Source organism: Salmo salar, chromosome 02 (assembly GCF_965601325.2).
Source record: "Salmo salar chromosome 02, fSalSal1, whole genome shotgun sequence".
Classification (NCBI taxonomy): Eukaryota; Metazoa; Chordata; class Actinopteri; order Salmoniformes; family Salmonidae; genus Salmo; species Salmo salar.
This window is the reverse complement of record NC_138292.1, coordinates 28121452-28148616: the sequence shown is the minus strand read 5'-3', so window position 1 is coordinate 28148616 and position 27165 is coordinate 28121452. Positions and strand designations below refer to the sequence as shown.

At 44.4% G+C, this 27165-nt stretch overlaps 1 protein-coding gene across 2 annotated transcripts in view; it reads left to right on the top strand.

Moving 5' to 3' along the window:
• The window catches only part of LOC106578944 (glutamate receptor ionotropic, kainate 2), a 310913-nt gene that overhangs the window by 121212 nt on the left and 162536 nt on the right, over positions 1 to 27165 (top strand). The window lies entirely within an intron of this gene.

Sequence of the window (27165 nt, the reverse complement as noted above, 5' to 3'; positions counted from 1 at the left end):
GCTGAAGAGTTAGTTCCACGGTTGTACTGTATCTTAGACCTGTTTGCCTCTTTGTAAGAGTCTTCTGTTGGATTAGTGGGTCAGTGCTTCTCTCTGGAGGCCTCCAATAGACTGGGGGCAATTTATGTATTTCTCTGACACATAGTCAATTGAAACGTAAGGAATCAACTGACTTGGTGCTTCGCCCTCCACACGCATGTACATAAATTAGCTCTCTCAGATCAATAGGTCTTCACTCCACTATATGTAGTGGCAAGGACAACCGCAAAGCCCTCTATCGGCTGTTTGTGTTCCCATCTGTTCCTTATGTAGTCTATAAGGCTGGATGAGTATTACTTCATAAGACTGTTATTTTTGGATCAGAGGCATCAGAAGATTTATTCCAGGGGAGGACAGTGCTCTGACCCCACTCATCAGGGAATGAATGGCATAGTTGGAAGGCGGGGATTGATTCATTAGATAAATGGCAATCAGTCAGCAGCTAATGCATATTGACATGGCGAAAGGTTCCGTAAACGTTTGATTAACGGCTTCATTTCTGAGCTGTATTTACAGTCTTGTGTGCTTAAGTACTGAACCGCTGATGTAACTTATGGACTGGCGATCATGACAGATTACACCCAGAGCAATACAAAGACTCAGCTGTTTTTATACAGCTCTTTTTTTGGGCCCACCGCTTTGTGTGTTTCTTTGTGTGTGTGTGTGCGTTTGTGTGTGGATGGATCATTTTTTTCTACTAATGATGTTGGAAAGAATGGAGAGTAGATGGAGAACAGGCAAAATCATATCCAGCAAAAAAGTGTGAAGAGGTAGACAAATCCTGGTCCAGGCACCAGGTTTGTTAAAACAACTTTAAACACTTTAGATGTGACTTTTCTGTGTGATTTAATCCCTGTTCCTCTCCTACTGTTTGATCTGCAGAACAGAGCACTCTGAGAGATTAGAGAGAGGTGGTCCTCTCCCACCTAGCTTGGCTACAGCCTTGTTATTTCGGCTTAAATTGATCTCGGTGCCTGCCTTATTTGGCTGTGACTCACGAAAGATTCCTGTCGTCTGTAAAACCTCAGAAACAAACCCCGGTGTCAAAGAGGATAATGATTAAACCGCCGAATTTTCATTTTCACCCCAGGATGGTTTTTTCTCCTTCTTCTCTTTTTTTCTAGATTTGTTTGTGTGCTGCAATGCTGAATAATAAAGCTTAATTCTGCACCTCATTTCTTTATGCTACAATTAATCTTCCTTTGGAGAAGGAAGTCCTGCCCTGTCAAGGCTTAACACGCATAATGAAAATGACCTAACAAGCCCTACAGGCTCATTAGCATAATTTCTCCTCCTTGCTAATTGCTTTAGCTTCTGTCTGTTTCACTCTGAGGCAGCTAGGCTAATCTCAAGGAGATTCCAAAAACTTACAGGCATGACCATACATCCTACAATTTATCTGTTTGTCTTGAGTTGGAGAGGGGAGACATTAGTATTTAGCAAATCCCTCTTTAGGTCAGGGCATATACCTAACCCCACGATTTGAATGTAGTTGGCCGCTGTTTTGTTTATGTCAGGAATTTGAGGATAAAATGGTGTTCATGTAATGGAAACCAAGCGACCACACCATCTGTAATCATACCAATACTTTCCTCATGAAGAATGATAGACATAGATCCAGGGCAAATTCAAATGGACACATCTGTGCTACTGGGTAAGATGCCCTTTTGTGATTTGACAGCTAGGCTATCATTGTATGTCCGACTTTAGCGGAAATGGGAAAATACTTCTCAATAACAGCAGTCAAACACATGTGGAATCACATTAATCAACCATCACTCAAACAGCCATACACATACATCACACAGCAAACTGAAAGACTTGCAGAAACTCTTCCAGATGTGAAGAATGAAACAGACATAGAGAGAGTATCAAGACAGAGAGAAAGAGACCGGTTGAATGGAGTAGGAGAAAGATTGAGAAAACGGAGGAGAGAGAGAGAGAGAGAGAGAGAGAGAGAGAGGAGAGAGAGAGAGAGAGAGAGAGAGAGAGAGAGTGGGAATAGTGAGGAGAGATTGAGAGATTAATTATTCTGTGCTCTTTTAGCCGTCGCCTCAGCTCAGCGCCTTCTCCTGATCGACCTGTCCATTACGCCGTCACCATGGCGTCTCCGGGGTGATCCCCCTTTAGTGCCAGCAAGGGGCGGAGAACATGGCTGCTGCCTGCCCGAGAGGGGGGAGCTGACCCTGGCCAGCTTGCAGGCTGCTGGACAAGCCCTGAACACACCTGAACAGCCCTGGACAGACCTGGCCAGCAGGGTCAGCCCCCATTGTCTTCCGACAGATGGCGTCATTCTAATGTGACATGCGTTGCCATCGCTCTATCTGCAAACTTAATATGTGTAAATATTTGTATGAACATAACAAGATTGAACAACTGAGGCATAAACTGAACAAGTTCCACAGATATGTGACTAACAGAAATTGAATAATGTGTTCCTGAACAAAAGGGGGGGGGGGTCAAAATCAAAAGTAACAGTCAGTATCTGGTGTGGCCACCAGCTGCATTAAGTACTGCAGTGCATCTCCTCCTCATGGACTGCACCAGATTTGCAAATTCTTGCTGTGAGATGTTACCCCACTCTTCCACTAAGTCACCTGCAAGTTTCCAGACATTTATGGGAGGAATGGCCCTAGCCCTCACCCTCCGATCCAACAGGTCCCAGACGTGCTCAATGAGATTGAGATCCGGGCTCTTCGCTGGCCATGGCAGAACACTGACATTCCTGTCTTGCAGGAAATCACACACAGAATGAGCAGTATGGCTGGTGGCATTGTCTTGCTGGAGGGTCATGTCAGGGTGAGCCTGAAGGAAGGGTACCACATGAGGGAGGAGGATGTCTTCCCTGTAACACACAGCGTTGAGATTGCCTGCAATGACAACAAGCTCAGTCCGATGATGCTGTGACACACCGCCCCAGACCATGACGGACCCTCCACCTCCACATCGATCCCGCTCCAGAGTACAGGCCTCGGTGTAACGCTCATTCCTTCAATGATAAACGCGAATCTGATCATCACCCCTGGTGAGACAAAACTGCGACTCGTCAGTGAAGAGTACTTTTTGCCAGTCCTGTCTGGTCCAGCGACGGTGGGTTTGTGCCCATAGGCGACGTTGTTGCCGTTGATGTCTGGTGAGGACCTGATTTACAACAGGCCTACAAGCCCTCAGTCCAGCCTCTCTCAGCCTATTGCGGACAGTCTGAGCACTGATGGAAGGATTGTGTGTTCCTGGTGTAACTCAGGCAGTTGTTTTTGCCATCCAGTACCTGTCCCGCAGGTGTGATGTTCTGATGTACCGATCCTGTGCAGGTGTTGTTACACGTGGTCTGCCACTGCGAGGACGATCAGTTGTCTGTCCAATCTCCCTGTAGCGCTGTCTTAAACGTCTCACAGTACGGACATTGCAATTTATTGCCCTGGCCACATCTGCAGTCCTCATGCCTCCTTGCAGCATGCCTAAGGCACGTTCACGCAGATGAGCAGGGACCCTGGGCATCTTTCTTTTGGTGTTTTTCAGAGTCAGTAGAAAGGCCTCTTTAGTGTCCTACATTTTCATAACTGTGACCTTAATTGCCTACCGTCTGTAAGCTGTTAGTGTCTTAACGACCGTTCCACAGGTGCATGTTCATTAATTGTTTATGGTTCATTGAACAAGCATGGGAAACAGTGTTTAAAACATTTACAATGAAGATCTGTGAAGTTATTTGGATTTTTACGAATGATCTTTGAAAGACATGGTCCTGAAAAAGGGACGTTTTTTTTGCTGAGTTTATATGGGAAGGGCCGATATTTCTTTACCAGATATTGGCATCCTCTTCAGTCTTGGTTTTGTGATGAACCCCATTTGAACCCCATTTCTGCACCCCACAGATGAAGCTCCTCTATGTAAGCTGTGGCCGTCTGCCTCTCTCTGTATTTCAGGCCAGCTCGCTCTTTTTGTGGCTAAGGGTCCTGTATTTGGGATTTGGCGCTGCATCTGTCCACATGCGGGGAGAGGAATTTGGAAGTGGAGTATGCGTGGGCATTATTCTGGCAGCTGGTTGGCATGTGTGGTAGCTGGCAGAGACAGGCAGTGCCCCCCTCTTCTCCCAAGGCCAGAGGCTCTACTGCCACTGAGATGACCCAAAGCTAGACCATTCTCATCCTTTATCCCATTCAATACCTCTGCAAAGCACACACTGTGTGGTTTTAGGTCTTCCTATTGGATTACCGTTTGACAAGCTTTTACTATATTATACCACAACATTTATTGAAACATCTTGAATCTAATTGGTTAGAAATCCTATTCTTTAGTCCAGTCAGTGGAAGCAGACTATAGCCCAGTTAAAACGTAGAGCTATAAATACAGAGTATGTGTGTCCATTTTGTGTTCTGGACGAGCTGCTGTCATTTGTTGTTGGCACTGTAGTGGCTGTGTGTAGCATGCTGATGGTGTGTGTGGCTGTGTGTGTGCAGGTGTGTGTTTGTGTGGAAGCGTAGCCGGTGTCACATGCAGTGTGCACAGACACACAGGGCTGCATTAATAACTATGTGCCCCACGGTATCGCCGCCAGGTACCAGCATAGACAGGTGACCATAGAGATGGGTTACTGCGGAAACGGAGCGATAATCTAGATTTTGGAAACAGGGCTGGCATGTCATCATCCCCCAATACCCCATCCCCCGACTCTGACATCCCCTTCTCCTCTCCTCTATCCCCCTTCTCCTTTCCACCATCACCCTCTCCTCCATCCATCCACCCCTCTCCTCTCTTCTCTTCTATCCCCTCTCCTGTTTCCCTCTCCTCTCTGTCAGGGTCGGCAGGTAGCCTAGTGGTTGAGAGCGTTGGGCCAGTAACCGTTCTGCCCTTGACCAAGGCAGTTAACCCCCGACAGCGGATTATGGCAGCCCCCCGCACTTCTCTGATTCAGAGGGGTTGGGTTAAATGTGGAAGACACACACAACTGACTAGGTCTCCTCTCCTCCAGGGACTGCTGCCAGCTCCACATATAATCCCACTGCTCCCCTGAGAACTATGAGCCATGTTACTCTCTCCCACTATCAAACTTGTACTCTCAGTCTGAACCATGTGAAATATCTCCATGTTAAGGATATGACTCTATATCTAACTCTTATAATCCCCCCAATACACTGAGTGTACAAAACATTAGGAACACTTTCTTAATATTGAGTTGCACCCCCTTTTGCCCTCAGAACAGTCTCAGTTCATCAGGGCATGGAATCTGCAAGGTGTTGAAAGTGTTCCACGGGGATGCTGGCCCATGTTGACTCCAATGCTTCCCACAGTTGTGTCAAGTTGGCTGGATGTCCGTTGGGTGGTGGACCATTCTTGATACACATGGGAAACTGAGCAGCGTTGAAGTTCTTGACACACTCAAACCGGTGCATCTGGCACCTACTACCATACCCCGTTCAAAGGCACTTACATCTTTTGTCCTCCCCATTCACCCTCTGAATGGCACACATACACAATCCATGTCTCAAATGTCTCAAGGCTTAAAAATCCTTCTTTAACCTGTCTCCTCCACTTCATCTAAACTGATTGAATTTGGTCAGTCTATGTCATAGAAAGAGCAGGTGTTCCTAATGTTTTATACACTCAGTGTATGTAATGTAATTTGAACTCAGGACAGAATTCACTAATTTCAATATACACTGCTCAAAAAAATAAAGGGAACACTTAAACAACACAATGTAACTCCAAGTCAATCACACTTCTGTGAAATCAAACTGTCCACTTAGGAAGTAACACTGATTGACAATAAATTTCACATGCTGTTGTGCAAATGGAATAGACAACAGGTGGAAATTATAGGCAATTAGCAAGACACCCCCAATAAAGGAGTGGTTCTGCAGGTGGGGACCACATACCACTTCTCAGTTCCTATGCTTCCTGGCTGATGTTTTGGTCACTTTTGAATGCTGGCAGTGCTTTCACTCTAGTGGTAGCATGAGACAGAGTCTACAACCCACACAAGGGGCTCAGGTAGTGCAGCTCATCCAGGATGGCACATCAATGCGAGCTGTGGCAAGAAGGTTTGCTGTGTCTGTCAGCGTAGTGTCCAGAGCATGGAGGCGCTACCAGGAGACAGGCCAGGACATCAGGATACGTGGAGGAGGCCGTAGGAGGGCAACAACCCAGCAGCTGGACCGCTACCTCCGCCTTTGTGCAAGGAGGAGCAGGAGAAGCACAACCAGAGCCCTGCAAAATGACATCCAGCAGGCCACAAATGTGCATGTGTCTGCTCAAACGGTCAGAAACAGACTCCATGAGGGTGGTATGAGGGCCCAACGTCCACAGGTGGGGGTTGTGCTTACAGCACAACACCGTGCAGGACGTTTGGCATTTGCCAGAGAACACCAAGATTGGCAAATTCGCCACTGGCGCCCTGTGCTCTTCACAGATGAAAGCAGGTTCACACTGAGCACGTGACAGACGTGACAGAGTCTGGAGATGCAGTGGAGAACGTTCTGCTGCCTGCAACATCCTCCAGCATGACCGGTTTGGCAGTGGGTCAGTCATGTTGTGGGGTGGCATTTCTTTGGGGGGCCGCACAGCCCTCCATGTGCTCGCCAGAGGTAGCCTGACTGCCATTAGGTACCGAGATGAGATCCTCAGACCCCTTGTGAGACCATATGCTGGTGCGGTTGGCCCTGGGTTCCTCCTAATGCAAAACAATGCTAGACCTCATGTGGCTGGAGTGTGTCAGCAGTTCCTGCAAGAGGAAGGCATTGATGATATGGACTGGCCCGCCCGTTCCCCAGACCTGAATCCAATTGAGCACATCTGGGACATCATGTCTCGCTCCATCCACCAACGCCACATTGCACCACAGACTGTCCAGGAGTTGGCGGATGCTTTAGTCCAGGTCTGGGAGGAGATCCCTCAGGAGACCATCCGCCACCTCATCAGGAGCATGCCCAGGCATTGTAGGGAGGTCATACAGGCACGTGGAGGCCACACACACTACTGAGCCTCATTTTGACTTGTTTTAAGGACATTACATCAAAGTTGGATCAGCCTGTAGTGTGGTTTTCCACTTTAATTTTGAGTGTGACTCCAAATCCAGACCTCCATGGGTTGATAAATTGGATTTCCATTGATTATTTTTGTGTGATTTTGTTGTCAGCACATTCAACTATGTAAAGAAAGAAGTGTTTAATAAGATTATTTCTTTCATTCAGATCTAGGATGTGTTGTTTAAGTGTTCCCTTTATTTTTTTGAGCAGTATATATTTGACTGTCTGCATAACATCGGTATCCTACATACTGATGATATGGGTTGTAAGGTCCCATGTGTATGACAACAAAACCCGCCAGTGTATGGGTTTTGAGAATGTCATCAGCAAATTGTCCCCATCCTCCATCTCCTTTCTTCAATCCTCCCTCTCCTTTCCTCATCCTTCCTCTCCTTTCCTCATCCTTCCTCTCCTTTCCTCATCCTCCCTCTCCTTTCCTCATTCCTTCCTCGCCTTTCCTCATCCTCCCTCTCCTTTCCTCATCCTCCCTCTCCTTTTCTCATCCTCCCTCCCTCTCCTTTCCTCATCCTTCTTCTCCTTTCCTCATCCTCCCTCTCCTTTCCTCATCCTCCCTCATCTTCCCACTCCTTTCCTCATGCTCTCTCCTTTCCTCATCCTCCCTCCCTCTCCTTTCCTCATCCTTCCTCTCCTTTCCTCATCCTCCCTCCCTCTCCTTTCCTCATCCTTCCTCCCTCTCCTTTCCTCATCCTCCCTCTCCTTTCCTCATGCTAACTCTCCTTTCCTCATCCTAACCCTCCCTCTCCTTTCCTCATCTTCCCTCTCTTTTCCTCATCCTTCCCCTCCTTTCCTCATCCTCCCACTCCTTTCCTCATCCTCCCTCTCCTTTCCTCCTCCTCTCCTCATCCTCCCTCTCCTTTCCTCATCCTCTCCTTTCCTCATCCTCCCGCTCCTTTCCTCAACCTCCCTCTCCTTTCCTCATCCTCCCGCTCCTTTCCTCATCCTCCCTCACCTTTCCTCATCCTCCCTCTCCTTTTTTCATCCTCCCTGTCATTTTCTCATCATCTTTCTCTTTTTCAATATTTCTCTGTCTTTTGTGTATTTCTGGGAGTGACGTTGCATCTGTAATGAGATGACGGTCTCAGCCCTGCTCAACTCCAGTCAGTGTCACGAGCCATCATTAGATCAGTTACCCACAGTGCACTGCTCCCAGCCATGTGCTGCTCTGGCTACCCACCCTGATTAAATACCGCGACAGTGGCAGATCTCTATCCTGAAGTTCCTTCCTCCCTCCGCCTGCCACAGTTACTGTAGATCCAACACTGACAAGTGCTCAGAGAGAGGCGGGTAGCGGGAAAGAGAGAGAGAGAGAAGGAAAAGAAGAAAGAGAGAGGGAGAGGGAGAGAGAAAGAAGGACAGGGAAGAAGATATATATATATATATATATATATATATATATATATATATATATATATAAATAGTATAGAAAAGTTACAAAAATATATAAAACAAGGAATAAATGCACAGTGAAGAACGATAACTTGTCTATACACAGAGAAAGTAAGAGAGATAGCGAGAGAGAGAAAGAAAGTCAGAGGATGGATGAAAGAAACGCTGGAGAAAAAGGAACAATTGACATTGCCATGTCTATGGAGTAAGTGAAGAGTTTATTTCCAAAATGCTATATCCACCAATTTTTCACATTTGTGTTTTTTCATCAGAAATGATTACTTATGGGTACAATCATGTAGGTAAAATGTTTATGTTCTCAGATATTTTATTCATAGATTTAAGATGTGTATTAAAATGTGTTTTTTTGGAATGTTTGGAATGTTTGTATCCTGTATATTTGACTGTGATAGGTGGATGTCTCACCTAGCTATCTTAAGATCAAAGTCGCTCTGGATAAGAGCATCTGCTAAATGACTTACACTACCGTTCAAAAGTTTGGGATCACTTAGAAATGTCCTTGTTCTTGTAAGAAAAGCAATTTTTTTGTCAATTAAAATAACATCAAATTGATCAGAAATACAGTGTAGACATTGTTAATGTTGTAAATGACTATTGTAGCTGGAAACGGCAGATTCTTTAATGGAATATCTACATAAGTGTAGAGAGGCCCATTATCAGCAAACATCACTCCTGTGTTCCAATGGCACGTTGTGTTAGCTAATCCAAGTTTATCATTTTAAAAGGCTAATTGATCATTAGAAAACCCTTTTGCAATTATGTTAGCACAGCTGAAAACTGTTGTCCTGATTAAAGAAACAATAAAACTGGTCTTCTTTAGACAAGTTGAGTATCTGGAACATCAGCATTTGTGGGTTCGATTACAGGCTCAAAATGGCCAGAAACAAAGAACTTTCTTCTGAAACTCGTCAGTCAATTCTTGTTCTGAGAAATTAAGGCTATTCCATGCGATACATTTCCAAGAAACTGAAGATCTCGTACAACGCTGTGTACTATTCCCTTCACAGAACAGCTCAAACTGGCTCTAACCAGAAAATAAATAGGAGTGGGAGGCCCCGGTGCACAACTGAGCAAGAGGACAAGTACATTAGAGTGTCTAGTTTGAGAAACAGATGCCTCACAAGTCCTCAACTGGCAGCTTCATTAAATAATACCTGCAAAACACCAGTCTCAACGTCAACAGTGAAGAGGCAAGCCCAGGATACTGGCCTTCTAGGCAGAGTTCCTCTGTCCAGTGTCTGTGTTCTTTTGTCCATCTTAATCTTTTCATTTTATTGGCCAGTCTGAGATATGGCTTTTTCTTTGCAACTCTGCCTAGAAGGCCAGCATCCCGGAGTCGCCTCTTCACTGTTGACGTTGACACTGGTGGTTTGCGGGTACTATTTAATGAAGATATAGATCTCATGTTACAGTACTGATTCTTTTTTTTGTTGTAAATATTGATGTTACAAATGAATCATTTGTAGAGTTCTTTATAAAAATGTAGCAATTTGTTACATTTGACTGTGTAAAATCTACTGCAGCAGTACTACTTATTTCTCTGGCCAGATATATAGCGTTTTTGACTGTGTAAAATCTACTGCAGCAGTACTACTTATTTCTCTGGTCAGATATATAGCGTTTTGCAAAAACACAATTTTTCTCTCTGAAGTGAACCCATCAAGTGATAGGTTTCAAAGAAATATATATTGGTAATTGAAAAACCCCATGCCACGATTAGATAGTGAAAAAACACACCAATCTCTTTCATAAGATCTTTAATCAATAAAAGCTAATTTACCAACATTTCTGAAAATGTATATATAGTGTTTTGCAAAGAAACTCTTCAAGTATATTTCAAGGCTACAGCCAGCATCATAACAGGGCACAGCTTTATAACAGAGAGAGACATTGGCAGGTAAAGGGATTCACCTTTCCTCCTCTGCAGAATGACCTCAATGTATTGATGCAATCAAAGCCAGCTCAGTACAATCTTGAATCCTATTCCATTTGCTTTGACTTTAATCTAGACAGTATATATACTAACCTTTGTTGAAGGTCATTGTAAACAGCAAGACACGTGGTATGCCTATCATCTTAGACGTTATTGAAATTTCAAACATGTTCAAATTCCATGTTTGGTATTTTAAACATTACACTGAAATTGCTGCTCGTATCATTTTACATATATTTTAGCCACATCCTGTATAACCAATGCTCATTATAAACATACATATTAAACTGTACCGCTCAGAGAGCCCTTGGAGCAGATTCCTTTTTTTGCTCATTATCTATCGTTGCTGGGGAAACCACCAGATTCAGTTGAGTGTTTAAGGCTATTATTTCTCCTGATGCTGTGTCTTAGTCACACCACGCTGGATTCTGCTAGTTAAGCACTCTGGTTCTGCGCACGCATGCACACACACACACACACACACACACACACACACACACACACACACACACACACACACACACACACACACACACACACACACACACACACACACACACACACACACACACACACACACACACACACACACACACACACACACTGTATAGCTCTCTGCTCTGCTCTGAGGCTTCATGTCTGTAGTCTGCAGCAGACCCTATTCAAGGCTGGCCTGGGCAGCATTTGTATGCCTGACAGAGTGGGGCTCTTTTTAATTGGAATAGCTCTTCTTAAAGACTTAAAAACTAATTTATGTTCCTGAGAGCTGAGATCAAATGGTACGCAGGAGGGAGGAGGGGGGTGAGAGGGGGTGGAGGGGGAAGAGTGGGGGAGGGCGAAGGAGGGGGGGGATCACAGGGGTCGGCTATATGTCAAGTCCACTGGTTTGGAGAAGGGAGGCTAAACCCCCCTCTCTATATCACTGTAGTACTGTAACCACATTGGACCTCAGAAACCAACATCTCACTACACCCACACTATGAGTGTGGCACCCCCTTTACTGCACTGGACTGTCAGGACTAATCTCACTCACATAATCTGAACAGTTGTAACTCACACAGGGTTTATGGTAAGAATGAGCTATATAGATAACACAGATTTTGATATCAAACTAATCTAGTTCTCACACAATAATACACGTTCAAGTGGTCACTCTCATCAGTACCCACAATGTTCTCTCAGAATTACCCATGATGCAATGTTTTGTTGTTCAGGGATGTAATGTTGCTGTGAGCCATGGGTGAGTCAGGTATAAACCTGCAGCTGCTCAGACATGCACACACACACACATGCACATAAACACACATGCATGTACAAAGAGAGCTCAAAAACAAGGCCTCTGGGCTACCTTCCTCCTCTTCAAAACAAAAAGACATCAAGACAGCCAAAGGGAATCTGATGGCATGGTCTCCCTTTGAGTCTTTTCTTACTTTGACTGAAAGGGCCTCTCATCAGACAGCTGCTCACAGGGCTTCTGTAGGTGTTGTAGAGCAGAGAAATTCTTCTTCTATTCAATCCCTTACTTCCAGGATTATAGGCAGGGCCTGGAGGACATTTTCTTAGTTGTATGAATGAAATATATTCAATACAAGGTCACAGTCATGTTAGAATACAGGATCGGGTGATGAGCCACCATGATAAACATCATGCAATATTCAATAAGAAAAGATAATACCACAGTCCTAGCTTTGCAATGTATATTATCTAATTCACATTTATTCTACCGAGAATGTGTAAAGAAGTGCCGCAATTTACTGTTAGGCTCACAATGACTGACTCACAACAGCTGGAGGGTTAGAATAGACTGTCTATTCAAAATCCTCATCCAAATCCCCTAACAACACATCTCACGTACACCAAGCTAACATTACACTTATATTAGACCTCTGTTGTGTAAATGAAAGTTCACTTAGAAAATAACACTACCCTATGGACTGTGGCCAAGCAGATGACCTGTCCAATTCAACATTTGGTTACATTTTGATGGGTAATGTAGTCTTGGATGACTAGTTTAATTCCACATTGGTATAGTTCTTAAACATAATGTATAATGGTCCTGTCATATTGTCCTGAGGGTCAAATAAGGGATGGGGTCATTTAAGGGTCAGAGTTCAGAGTTAATGAAATGGCCCCAGTGCTCCCTCCTTGCAGTCAATGTTCTCTTATTAAAGAGAGAAAATCAATTAGGCAGATTAACTATTTAGTCACATTCCAAGATCCTACTCATTAGGCACCAAACGGAAGAAAACGGACTAATATGGGGAAGGATCACCATAACAGGTCCAATCAGAAACGCTTGTTTTTGTTTTCCGTTTCAAAATGTTTTGTGACAGTGTGTCCTAATGAAAAGGACCAGGTGTCCAATCTGCCCCGTGGGTCCTGTCTGCACTGGGGTGGGGTGGGGGAAAGAATGGGGAAGAGGGCTCTAGCAGAAATGAAGAGAGACAATAAAACAGACAGACAGCAAGAATGTGAAGCAGCTTGATCTTGAGACTCTTCTTCTTCTTACAAGATGGGATTTTCACGGAACATGAAAGCAAACTCACTCAGCAACAGTCAAAGTACCTGAAGGTATAAAAACCAAAGCTTTCCTCTCTTAAATAAATCTTAGAAAGGAACAAACCGGTTTTCTTCCTTTTTCTTCCAGTTGCTGCTGCTGCTTTTAGACTGTACTCCTCCAGTGGGAGTGTGACAGTGCAGTGAAGTGAAAAGGTTTTGCTCAGCCTGCGGCGATTCCTCATGGTAGCAACCTGATGGCAGGCGACGGTGATCCGCTAGACTCTGTGAGTGTGTGAGTGTGTGTGTGTGTGTGTGTGTGTGTGTGTGTGTGTGTGTGTGTGTGTGTGTGTGTGTGTGTGTGTGTGTGTGTGTGTGTGTGCGCCACATTGCTGCAGCCTCTGGGAGACAAGACTCTAGTTAGGTGTGAGATGTGAGATCTGTTCAGTGTGGATTACAGGAGACCAAAGAAGTGAGAGACGTGGAGTATAAAACGATAGATTTTGTTATTTTCAGAAAGGGCCTTAAGAGAGGAGCTAAAATTAGCAGCTGTGTGATGTAATGTGTTTTTGACAAACAGCCAACAACATTTTACATCTATTTGTGGGCACAGCTAATAATACAACAACTGCTGCTTGGAGGGTTTTATGAGCTTCATCTATGAGTAATTCCTGGATCTCTGTGCAGTCAAGAGAGACACAGTTGTGTTTCTATGATATTTGTCCACCACACACTGTTCACCTCAAGACAAACAAGCCATAGGAAGGATCAAAGAACTCCCCTGAGAGGACAGATAATCCTGCCAGTCCTGGGGTAATTCACACACCCATTCAGACCTCTGCTCTCCCCGGCTAATTACTTTTACCCTAACTATCAGAAATCTCTGCTGTTTTTCAATCAGTTTCCCTGTTCCCTGTTTTATAGTCATAAAGCCTGATGACTCTCCTCATGAGTTTGGCCATTAAGGAGAAGAGAAATGGACTAGATCATCTGGGTAGAGGAGGTCTGTGTGTGTGTGTGTGTGTGTGTGTGTGTGTGTGTGTGTGTGTGTGTGTGTGTGTGTGTGTGTGTGTGTGTGTGTGTGTGTGTGTGTGTGTGTGTGTGTGTGTGTGTGTGTGTGTGTGTGTGTGTGTGTGCGCGCCTGGGTGCCTGTGTGTGCGTGTGCACTAGGTAGGGTGAGACTATCAGGTCCCTAATGGAGAAACCCTGCTGGGGGGAGGTACTTGTCATCTGGAAGAGGGTAGTGAGAGGGAGCACAGACCCACATTACAAGCCCAAATGGCCCTATTGTCAACACGCAGTGGAAAACTGCCCATGCTAGATTAGATAACCTAGGGCCCTCAACAACAACAATGAGGTTTTGTGTGTGTGTGTGCGCACGCGCGTGCGTGTGCGTGTGTGTGAAAGAGAGAGAGTGAGAGAGAGAGAGAGAGAGAGAGAGAGAGAGAGAGAGAGAGAGAGAGAATAAAAGAAAGGGAGAAAGTTGGCAAAGAAAGAGCGGGAGAAAGACTGGGTGAGAGGCAATGACATTAAATGTGTGGCTGAAAACAGATGATTTCCTATTTAACACTCCATTGAGTTCCCCCATTATTCTGGGTCCTGGCTGGAGCCATGATGGTGGCAGTAGTTTCCCCCTGGTTCACAATAACAGCCATCTGCAGCCACACACTGCTGCTTCAATTTCCCCACAATGGAGCCACTGAGAATATCAGACATGCTGCAGTACACTGGAGTGTGCGTGTACACTGGAGTGTGTGTCTATGTTTGTGTGTAGGTGTGTGTCTGTGTGTGTGCACAGTACCCTGCCCGACAGACTAACAGCAATCAACAGCCCACCCATCACCATCTCAGTAATAGAGAGAATGGGTTCAATAGGCGACATTGTCAACAGATGTTTTCTGTGGAAATGATCTTGCAGTGAAAATTGGAGGGACTTTTCATTTTCTAGTATGACAGAATAGCATCCAGTAATGGAGGAATAGAGGGAGAGAGGGGAAGAGGGAGAGAGGGAGAGAGGGGAAGAGGGGAGAGAAGGAGAGAGGGGAAGAGGGAGAGGGGAAGAGGAATAGAGGGAGAGAGGGGAAGAGGGAGAGAGGGAGAGAGGGGAAGAGGGAGAGAGGGAGAGAGAGGGGAAGAGGAATAGAGGGAGAGAGGGGAAGAGGGAGAGAGGGAGAGAGGGGAAGAGGGAGAGAGGGAGAGAGAGGGGAAGAGGAATAGAGGGAGAGAGGGGAAGAGGGAGAGAAGGAGGGGGGAGAGAGGGAGAGAGCTTTTCACATTCCCTTCACACACATTGTGTCTGATTCTGGTGTGCGGTAACAGGCTGTAATGGTGGACCAGAATTGAATGATTTGTTTTTCCTGTTTAATAAAACCCATAGACCCAGAAATAAATATTAACAGATACCAGGTAGCAGGTTTAATGTGTGCACAAGTCTTAGTAGTGCTATCACAGTCAAGGAAGGGGAAACACACATCCATCAGTGTGCTTGGGCGCGTGAGCTTGTGAGAGGATGGAAAAGGAGTGAGAAAGAAGAGAGAAAGAGTAAGAGAAAGAGAGATAGAAAGAGCAAGAGAGCGATGGAGGGGCAGAGAGAGAGATGACGGGAGTGAAAGGAGAGAGAAATAGGGATAGCCAGATGGAGAGATGGTGGGAGACGGGGGAATGTGACACTGAGACCGTGTGGAGGATAATGAGACACAGTGGCAGCCTGGGCCTCGGTATGCTTTAGGACTGTTTGCCAAACAATGAGGCCCTGCAAACCCAATTAAAGGGGAGATTTCCCCCAGGAAGAAAGAAAATGTGAAATTATCCCTGCTTGTTAAACCTGTCACTTAATTTCAATCAAATTATTACTTATGATCCCAGGGACCTCTCGGCTAATTGTTTTTTTTCTCTCTCTCTCTCTCTCGTTTAGGTTTTAGTGACAGGAAGAGGCTGCTCTGTGTCTGGTGAATGGGTTTATCATAGATATCAGGGCATTTACTATTAGATGTGTGTCTGACTTCAGATTCATAATTTCTCTACTGTGGCTTATAGACAATATTCTAAACTGTGAACCTTTTTTACAGTGGCAGTGTCAGCAGTAGGGGCTATATTTAGATGGTTGTACTTTGTATTTCTCAATGGCGGATTATCGAGGTCCACATTTTTCTCTTTTGCATGCGTTTCTTTTTCATGTGTCTTTTCTGTTGGTTATTGTGATGTCTGCCAAAGCTACATTATGCTGTTAACAGACAGACAAAGGACTTTAATGTTCCATTGGATTATCACAGTCACATTGTGTTGATATACACAGACTGTAGTGGCCTTGTGCTCCACAGAAGGTAACGAGAAGTAAGTAAGTAAGCTATCCATAGACAGAGAGAGGTTCTAAGGTAATTGACTACAGTGACATAGAGCTGCTATCCATAGACAGAGGTTCTAAGTTGGTTGACTACCGTGACATAGAGCTGCTTTCCATAGACAGAGAGAGGTTCTAAGGTAGTTGACTACAGTGGCATAGAGCTGCTATCCATAGACAGACAGAGGTTCTAAGGTAGTTGACTACAGTGGCATAGAGCTGCTATCCATAGACAGACAGAGGTTCTAAGGTGGTTGACTACAGTGACATAGAGCTGCTATCCATAGACAGACAGAGGTTCTAAGGTAGTTGACTACAGTGACATAGAGCTGCTATCCATAGACAGAGAGAGGTTCTAAGGTAGTTGACTACAGTGACATAGAGCTGCTATCCATAGACAGGCAGAGGTTCTAAGGTGGTTGACTACACTGACATAGAGCGTCTATCCATTGACAGACAGAGGTTCTAATTTTGTTGACTAAAGTGACATAGAGCTGCTATCCATAGACAGACAGAGGGTTTTAAGAAGAAGGCGGGTGTGTATGCTTCATGATTAACAACTCATGGTGTAATCATAACAATATACAGGAACTCAAGTCCTTTTGTTCACCTGACCTAGAATTCCTCATAATCAAATGCCGACTGTATTATCTCCCAAGATAATTCTCGCCGGTTATTGTCACAGTCGTGTATATCCCCCCTCAGGCTGCATTTATGGTAGCTGGGGATTTTAACAAAGCAAATTTGAACAAGGCTACCGAAATTCTATAAGCATATTGATTGTAGCATTCGTGTGGGCAATACACTGGATCACTGCTACTTTAACTTCCGCGATGCATACAAGGCCCTCCCCCGCCCTCCTTTCAGCTAATCTGACCACAACTCCATTTTGCTCCTCCCCTCCTACAGTCGGAAACTCAAACAGGATGTACCTGTGACAAGAACTATTCAACGCTGGTCTGACCAGTCGGAATCCACGCTTCAAAATTGTTTTCATCACGCAGACTGGGACATGTTCCGGGGAGCCTCAGAGAATAATATTGGTTTATATGCTGATTCGGTGAGTGAGTTTATAAGAAAGTGCATTGGAGATGCTGTACCCACTGTGACTATTAAAACCAACCCTAACCAGAAACCGTGGATAGGTGGCGGCATTTGCGCAAAACTGAAAGTGCATACCCCCCACATTTAACCATGGAAAGATGACTGGGAATATGGCCGAATACAAACAGTGTAGTTATTCCCTCCGCAAGGCAATCAAACAAGCGAAATGTCGGTATAGGGACAAAGTGGAGTCGCAATTCAATGGCTCAGACACGAGACGTATGTGGCAGGGTCTACAGGAAATCACGAACTACAAAAAGAAAACCAGCCACATCACGTCTTGCTTCCAGACAAACTAAACACCTTCTTTGCCCACTTTGAGGATAATACAGTGCCCCCGACACGGCCCGCTACCAAGGACTGCAGGCTCTTCCTCTCCTTCTCCGTGGCCGACATGAGTAAGACATTTAAACGTGTTAACCCTCGCAAGGCTGCTGGCCCAGAAGGCATCCCTAGCTGCATCTTCAGAGCATGCGCAGACCAGCTGGCTGGTGTGTTTACGGACATGTTCTCCCTATCCCAGTCTGCTGTCCCCACATGCTTCAAGATGGCCACCATTGTTCCTGTACCCAATAAGGGAAAGGTAACTGAACTAAATGACTATCGCCCTGTAGCACTCACTTCTGTCATCACGAAGTGCTTTGAGTGACTAGTCAAGGATCATATCACCTCCACCTTACCTGCCACCTTAGACCCACTTAATTTTGCATACCGCCTCAATAAGTCCACAGACGATGCAATTGCCATCACACTGCACACTGCCCTATCCCATCTGGACAAGAGGAATACCTATGTAAGAATGCTGTTCATTGACTGCAGCTCAGCATTCAACACCATAGCACCCTCCAAGCTCATCATTAAGCCTGAGGCCCTGGGTCTCAACCCCGCCCTGTACATTTGGGTCCTGGACTTCCTGACGGGCCGCCACCAGGTGGTGAAGGTAGGAAACAACATCTCCACTTCTCTGATCCTCAACACTGGGGCCCCACAAGGGTGCATGCTCAGCCCCACCCTGTACTCCTGTTCACCCATGACTGCGTGGCCATGCACGCCTCCAACTCAATCATCAAGTTTGCAGACGACACAACAGTAGTAGGCTTGATCACCAACAACGACGAGACAGTCTATAGAGAGGAGGTGAGGGCACTCGGAGTGTGGTGTCAGGAAAACAACCTCTCACTCAACATCAACAAAACAAAGGAGATGATTGTGGACTTCAGAAAACAGCAGAGGGAGCAATCCCTATCCACATCGACGGGACAGCAGTGGAGAAGGTGGAAAGTTTTAAGTTCCTTGGCGTACACATCACGGGCAAACTGAAATGGTCCAACCACACAGTATGGTGAAGAAGGCGCAACAGCGCCTCTTCAACCTCAGGAGGCTCAAGAAATTTGGCTTGCCACCTAAAACCCTCACAAACTTTTACAGATGCACAACTGAGAGTTTTTTGTCGGGCTCTATCACCGCCTGGTACGGCAACTGCACTGCCCACAAACGCAGGGCTCTCCAGAGGGTGGTGCAGTCTGCACAACGCATCACCGGTGTTAAACTATCTGCCCTCCAGGACACCTACAGCACCCAATGTCACAAGAAGGCCAAAAATAAGGACAACAACCACCCGAGCCACTGCCTTTTCACCCCACTACCATCCAGAAGGCAAGGTCAGTACAGGTGCATCAAAGCTGGGACCGAGAGACTGAAAAATAGCTTCTATCTCAAGACCATCAGACTGTTAACCAGCCGTCACTAACACAGAGAGGCTGCTGCCTACATACAGACATGAAATCATCGGCCACTTTAATAAATCGATCACTAGTCACTTTAATAATGTTCACATATCTTGCATTACTCATCTCATATGTACAGTATATACTGTATTTTATACCATCTATTGCATCTTGCCTATGCTGCTCGGTCATTGCTCATCCATATATTTATATGTATATATTCTTATTCCATCCCTTATTTAGATTTTTGTGTATTAGGTCTTTGTTGTGGAATTGTTAGTTTACAAGCATTTCGCTATACTCGCAATAATATCTGCTAACCATGTGTATGTGACTAATACAATGTGGTTTGATTTAATTGTATCACTAATGAAAGGCTTCTGTGATTACATATGGAGGAAGAAGAGCAGATCAGTTACTGTGAATGAGCACTGCTTTGCTATTGAGAGGAAGGCCTTCCTGAAAGTCACACAGAGCTACGCTCCAGCAGTAAATCAACCCTATAAATATTGCAGAGGGAAAAGGGGCCTCGTCTTGAATTGACTTCCTCCATGACAGTTTGGAGAGATGAGTTCACACATACTGTATACACTAGATGCACACACGCACAAACACACCCACTGCCCATGGAATACGAGAATGCAAGGCTTATTGTGTACATTATTTAAACTTATTGTAGAAACACAATCACTATTTAAACTTACTATAGTAACACAAAAAACCTTGTATTCATCGGGAAACAGATGCAAGCCTACAGATCAATTCAAATCAAATCACATTTTATTTATCACCTGCTTCATCAACAACAGGTGTGGAGTAAAAGTGAAATACAATGCAAAAATGTATTAAAAAAATGAAATAAGGAAATGAGGAATAAATACACAGTGAATAACGAATAACAAAAATGCGTAAAAATAGCATGGCTATATATAGGGAGTACCAGTACTGAGTCGATGTGCAGTGGTACGAGGTAATTGAGGTACAGTAGCTATGTACATATAGTGGGGGTAAATAGACTAGGCAACAGGATTGTGAAAGTGTGTGTGTGTGTGAGAGTGTTTGTGTGGGGTCAGTATGAATGTGTGCACATGTTATACAGTTGAAGTCAGAAGTTTACATACACCTTATACAAATACATTTAAACTCAGTTTTTCACAATTCCTGACATTTAATCCTAATAAAAATTCCCTGTCTTAGGTCAGTCAGGATCACCACTTTATTTTAAGAATATGAAATGTCAGAATAATAGTAGAAAGAATGATTTATTTCAGCTTTTATTTCTTTCATCACATTCCCAGTGGGTCAGAAGTTTACATACACTCAATTAGTATTTGGTAGCATTGCCTTTAAATTGTTTAACTTGGGTCAAATGTTTCGGGTAGCCTTCCACAAGCTTCCCACAATAAGTTGGGTGAATTTTGGCCCATTCCTCCTGACAGAGCTGGTGTAACTGAGTCAGGTTTGTAGGCCTCCTTGCTCACACACACTTTTTCAGTTCTGCGTACAAATGTTCTACAGGATTGTGGTCAGGGCTTTGTGATGGCCACTCCAATACCTTGACTTTGTTGTCCTTAAGCCATTTTGCCACAACTTTGGTAGTATGCTTGGGTTCATTGTCCATTTGGAAGACCCATTTGCGACAAAGCTTTAACTTCCTGACTGATATCTTGGGATGTTGCTTCAATATATCCACATCATTTTCCTGCCTCATGATTCCATCTATTTTGTTAAGTGCACCAGTCCCTCCTTCAACAAAGCACCCCCACAACATGATGCTGTCACCCCCATGCTTCACGGTTGGGATGGAGTTCTTCGGATTGCAAGCCTCCCCTTTTTCCTCCAAACATAACGATGGTCATTATGGCCAAACAGTTCTTTTTTTGTTTCATCAGACCAGAGGACATTTTCCAAAAAGTATGATCTTTGTCCCCATGTGCAGTTGCAAACCGTAGTCTGGCTTTTGTATGGCGGCTTTGGAGCAGTGGCTTCTTCCTTGCTGAGCGGCATTTCAGGTTATGTCAATATAGGACTCGTTTTACTGTGGATATAGACACTTTTGTACCTGTTTCCTCCAGCATCTTCCCAAGGTCCTTTGCTGTTGCCTTAGGATTGATTTGCACTTTTCGCACCAAAGTGCGTTCTTCTCTAGGAGACAGAAAGCGTCTCCTTCCTGAGCGGTATGACGACTGCGTGGTCCCATGGTGTTTATACTTGCGTAGTATTGTTTGTACAGATGAACGTGGTACCTTCAGGCATTTGGAAATTGCTCCCAAGGATGAACCAGATTTGAGGAGGTCTACAATTTGTTTTCTGTGGTCTTGGCTGATTTCTTTTGATTTTCCCATGATTACAAGCAAAATACTGAATTTCAAGGTAGGTCTTGAAATACATCCACAGGTGCACCTCCAATTGACACAAATTATGTCAATTAGCCTATCAGAAGCTTCTAAAGCCATGACATAATTTTCTGAAATTTCCAAGCTGTTTAAAGGCACAGTCAACTTAGTGTATGTAAACTTCTGACCCACTGGAATTGTGATACAGTGAATTATAAGTGAAATAATCTGTCTGTAAACATTTGTTGGAAAAATTACTTGTGTCATGCACAAGGTAGATGTCCTAACCGACTTGCCAATACTATAGTTTGTTAACAAGAAATTTGTGGTGTGGTTGAAAAACGAGTTTTAATGTCTCCAACCTAAGTGTATGTAAACTTCCGACTTCAACTGTATGTGTGTGGGCGTTAGTAATGTGTGTGTCTGTTCGTAGGGGTGTCAGTGTAAGGAATGTGTGAGTGTGTGGATAGAGTCCAGCGTGTGTGTGTATGTGTTGGGGTGTCAGTGAGTGTGTGGATAGAGTCCAGTGTGTGTGTGTATGTGTTGGGGTGTCAGTGAGTGTATGGATAGAGTCCAGTGTGTGTGTGTGTATGTATGTGTAGGGGTGTCAGTGAGTGTGTGGATAGAGTCCAGTGTGGGTGTGTATGTGTTGGGGTGTCAGTGAGTGTGTGGATAGAGTCCAGTGTGTGCCCATACTGTCAGTCTATCTGACACAGATCACTAAGAAACATGCCTCCGATTCCTGCAGACAGATATTTCTAGCGTGAATACTTCCAAAGAGGTTCCCTCGGCAGTCTTCAATCTTCCCACCCTGAGGAAATCTGAAGCAGAGGATTAGCTTTTCTATTTTCACAATTGAAACTTGCATCATTGTCTCCATTTAATCAGGACCTTGTTTCAGACTAGCAACAAAAAAAAGCCTGAGGAAGGAAGGAAGGAAGGAAGGAAGGAAGGAAGGAAGGAAGGAAGGAAGGAAGGAAGGAAGGAAGGAAGGAAGGAAGGAAGGAAGGAAGGAAGGAAGGAAGGAAGGAAGGAAGGAAGGAAGGAAGGAAGGAAGGAAGGAAGGAAGGAAGGAAGGAAGGAAGGAAGGGCAGAGAGAGAGAGAGGGAGAAACACACAGTGGTGTATTATAGAGAAATGGATAAAAATAATATCATATCACACTGTTGAAAAGAGGCCTAATCTGGTGGAGGAGAATGGAAGGAAGACTCCACTGAATAGAGGAATAATTAAGGGAAATCTATTACGGTTTTGCTAATGAATTTAAATAGGAAGAGATCCATCTCTCCAAGGTAACTATGGGCTCCATGAGAAGATAATAGAGCTGAAGAAATCATCACTTCACTGTTAATGTCTAAAGCTGTACAGTGTATGGCTGTGACACTGTAATAATGAGGCTGCAGGCTGTAGTGTTGTGTTGTGGAGCTAATGGTATAGATAGTACGGTGCATAATATGATGTATTTTTCCACTGAAAGACTGTTGCTACTGGCTGTAGTGCTGTACAGTAGTATGGTGTACTGGTGCATATGATGCTGCCATTCTCTACTCAAAGATAGTTTTGTTTATCAAATCAATCAAATCAAACTTTATTGATCACATGCGCCGAGTACAACAGGTGTAGACCTTACCGTGAAATGCTTACTTACAAGCCCTTAACCAACAATGTAGTTCAAGACGAGGTATTTACCAAATAAACTCAAATAAAAAAAGAATAAAAAGTAACACAATAAAATAACAATAACAAGGCTATATACAGGGGGTACCGGTACTGAGGCAATGTGCGGGGTTACAGGTTTGTTGAGGTAATTTGTACATGTAGGTAGGGGTGAAGTGACTATGCATATATAAATAACAGCGAGTAGCAGCAGTGTACAAAACAAATGGAGGGGAGGGGGTGTCAATGTAAATAGTCCAGTTGGTATTTCATTAATTGTTCATCAGTCTTATGGCTTGGGGGTAGAAGCTGTTAAGGAGCCTTTTGGTCCTAGACTTGGCGCTCCGGTACCGCTTGCCGTGCGGTAGCAGAGAAAACAGTCTATGACTTGGGTGACTGGAGTCTCTGACAATTTTATGAGCTTTCCTCTGACACCGCCTATTATATAGGTCCTGGATGGCAGGAAGCTTGGCCCCAGTGATGTACTGGGTCGTACGCACTACCCTCTGTAGTGCCTTACGGTCAGATGCCGAGCATTTGCCATACCAGGTGGTGATGCAACCGGTCAGGATGCTCTCGATGGTGCAGCTGTATAACTTTTTTGAGGATCTGGGGACCCATGCCAAATCTTTTCAGTCTCCTGAGGGGGAAAAGGTTTTGTCGTGCCCTCTTCACGACTGTCTTGGTGTGTTTGGACCATGATAGTTCATTGGTGATGTGGACACCAAGTAACTTGAAACTCTCAACCTGCTCCACTACAGCCCCATCGATGTTAATGGGGGCCTGTTCGGCTTGCCTTTTCCTGTAGTCCACGATCAGCTCCTTTGTCTTGCTCACATTGAGGGAGAGGTTGTTGTCCTGGCACCACACTGCCAGTTCTCTGACTTCCTCCATGTAGGCTATCTCATCATTGTCGAACAGGCCTACCACTGTTGTGTCATGAGCAAACTTAATGATGGTGTTGGAGTCGTGTTTGGCCACACAGTCGTGGGTGAACAGGGAGTACAGGACATCTGCATAGCTATTGTGTTTTTTGATGGTTTATGTTTGCTATAGTTCTTGAGATCGTTGGTAAACTGTCGAATACTAGTCTTTGCTATATTCAGAATCCCTTGATACACATATATAATGTAAATATTTGCCCAAATCCTTTCATGATTTAAATATTGGCATTTTGTTTGTTGTGTCATTTTCTTGGTAATTCAACATTCTGTGAGATGGCCATAATCTGAGAATTTGAGGTGAGAACAACATGTGGATATGTATATATTGGTAGGAAAACAGTGCAAGCTTTACAGGCTATTAACATTCTGTGTGTAGGGTGTGAATCCTGACATTTGGTCGGTGTGTGTGTGAGAGGAAGCTTGTTGAACTTGTAGCAGGGTTCATTGAGGTACATGAGCGTGTTCAAGAGATGCCTAACCAGGATCAACAGACAGCCAGGATGGTGGGCTGGAGTGGACCAGAGGCCCTGTTCTCATCACCCAGTCATCTCTACACATTAGGGTCGCTGACTTGGAGATTTGTGAGTTGTGTGTGCACACACACACATGCACACAGTTGTTGGCAATCACCAGCCAGTCATCTTCAAGACTAATTTCCTGGCATAATATGTTTCAGATGGTAATGGGGTGGAGAGAAAGAGAGAGAGGGGGAGAGAGAGAGAGGGAGAGGGAGAGACAGGGAGAGGAGGGGGGGAGGGCTTACAATTTCCATTGTAATATAGTCATTACACACACACACACACACTCTCTATGCTATAACCACTTACCAGTCTCGGAGTTGTTTAAACACTGTTTAATGTTTACTATACTATTTGATAGTGTTGAACATCCACAAAACAGTATTCAGGTTGTTCAATAAAATAGAAACATCTCACATACATCAAGGGGTGTATAGTTCACACTGAGAGAGAAACCTTCCATGGTGCCATGGATACATTTAAATGACCTGTAGTTTGGCCCCTCCCCTATGTCTCCTCCTGAGGACCTCCACAGTCCCATAGTGCACTGCAGCTGGCCATGCTGACAACAGCCAGGGTTAATTGAAAACTGTAGTAAGTCATTGAGTAAGTCCCTCAGTGTTCTCTCTGTCACCTTCACTCCCCCTAGGCTGCCACATACCCGTAACAAACTCCTTACTCAATATGCCAGCCCACAATAACACCCAGAGACAGGCCAATTTTATGATTCATTTAGCTCAATAAAGAGCCTTTATTAAGGTTTACTTACTTATCAACAAGAAGCTGGCTGTGTGTGTGTTTTATTGGGCCTGGGCCTGGGCCTGTGAGCTGTGGAGAATTGGAGCTGATGGAGAGACTAGAAGTGTAGAGAAAGAGGAGAGGAGGGAGGGATGGATTGGAGGGAACTCACTCTGCTCCTACTGAGCATGTTACCTGGATGAGCAGGGTGTAGTCAGGATATCTAAAACACAGACACACCTATCTCATATCAACACCAGGATTCAGTTGATCTAACTCTCAATTTCACAAGAATATGCACCGTCACGATTGCCTACACAATTAGACATCCCTCTGGTTCTCCGCAGTAAGGCCTATGACAACATGGCAGTACAACCCGGCAGAACAGAGGGGCTTGATGTTTGTTTTGCCCACTAATAGATATCATGTCTATGGGGAGAGTAAGCAGGGGGTTGAGAGAGAGAGAGAGAGAGAGAGAGAGAGAGAGAGAGGGAGAGAGAGAAGAGAGAGGGAGAGAGAGAAGAGAGACAGAGAAGAGAGACAGAGAAGAGAGACAGAGAAGAGAGACAGAGAAGAGAGACAGAGAAGAGAGACAGAGAAGAGAGACAGAGAAGAGAGAGACAGAGACAGGAGACAGAGGGGGGAGGGAAGAGGGAATGTCATGGTGATTTAGGTGTGAGTGAGAGGGGAGAGAGGGTGAGGAGTCACAGACCCGGGGCCTCAGCTCTGGCTGGTCAGAGACAGATTTTAATCAGAGAGGCTAGAGAGCCAGAAGCCCCCCAGGGGCCCTACGCATCACACGGCATTACAGCGCAGACAAAACAACACCAGCACCCAGACGACTAGCCTAGCCTCCAAATAAAAGATAACCCTGACAACACACATCACCATCATCATCATCCAGCCAACTGCTGCCTTAATCTGGCTCATCCTCCAACACTAATTAACTTCATTGAGGGGATAAATGACACATCCTAGTTTAACTTCATTGAGGGGATAAATGACACATCCTAGTTTAACTTCATTGAGGGGATAAATGACACGTCGACATTTTTTCTTTAGTCTTGTTATCTTTATTTTCTTTAAAAGTAGGCCTTGTGATTTTTTGGAATAGTCAGATCAGACTCATTATTATATGTGTGATTTAAAAACAAATTAAATAAGTAATGAATGAATGGTTTCATTTTCATTTAACTTAGTTTCCTGCATTTTAGTTTTTAATCTGAAGTCAAATGGTCTGTGAATGGCGAGGGCAGGTTCTTTGTTTGGAGTAGTGATTGATGTATTCAGACCCTTTATTCTAAAATGTATTAAATTGTTCTTTTCCCCCAACAATCTACTCAATATACCTCATAATGACAAAGTCAAAACAGGTTTTTAGAAATTGTTGCTAATTTATAAAAAAATATACACTACCGTTCAAAAGTTTGGGGTCACTTAGAAATGTCCTTGTTTATTAAAGAAAAACACATTTTCTGTCCATTAAAATAACATCAAATTGATCAGAAATACCTTGTAGACATTGTTAATGTTGTAAATGACTATTGTAGCTGGAAACTGATTATTTTTTAGGGAATATCTACATAGGCGTACAGAGGCCCATTATCAGCAACCATCACTCCTGTGTTCCAATGGCACAGTGTGTTAACATATCCAAGTTTATCATTTTAAAAGGCTAATTGATCATTAGAAAACCCTGCAATTATGTTAACACAGCTGAAAACGGTTGTTCTCATGCTCTAAGATGAGTCTTGGTGGTTCCAAACTTCTTACATTTAAGAATGACGGAGGCCACTGTGTTCTTGGGGACTTTCAATGCTGCAGACATTTTTGGTACCGTTCCCCAGATCTGTGCCTCGACACAATCCTGTCTCAGACCTCTAC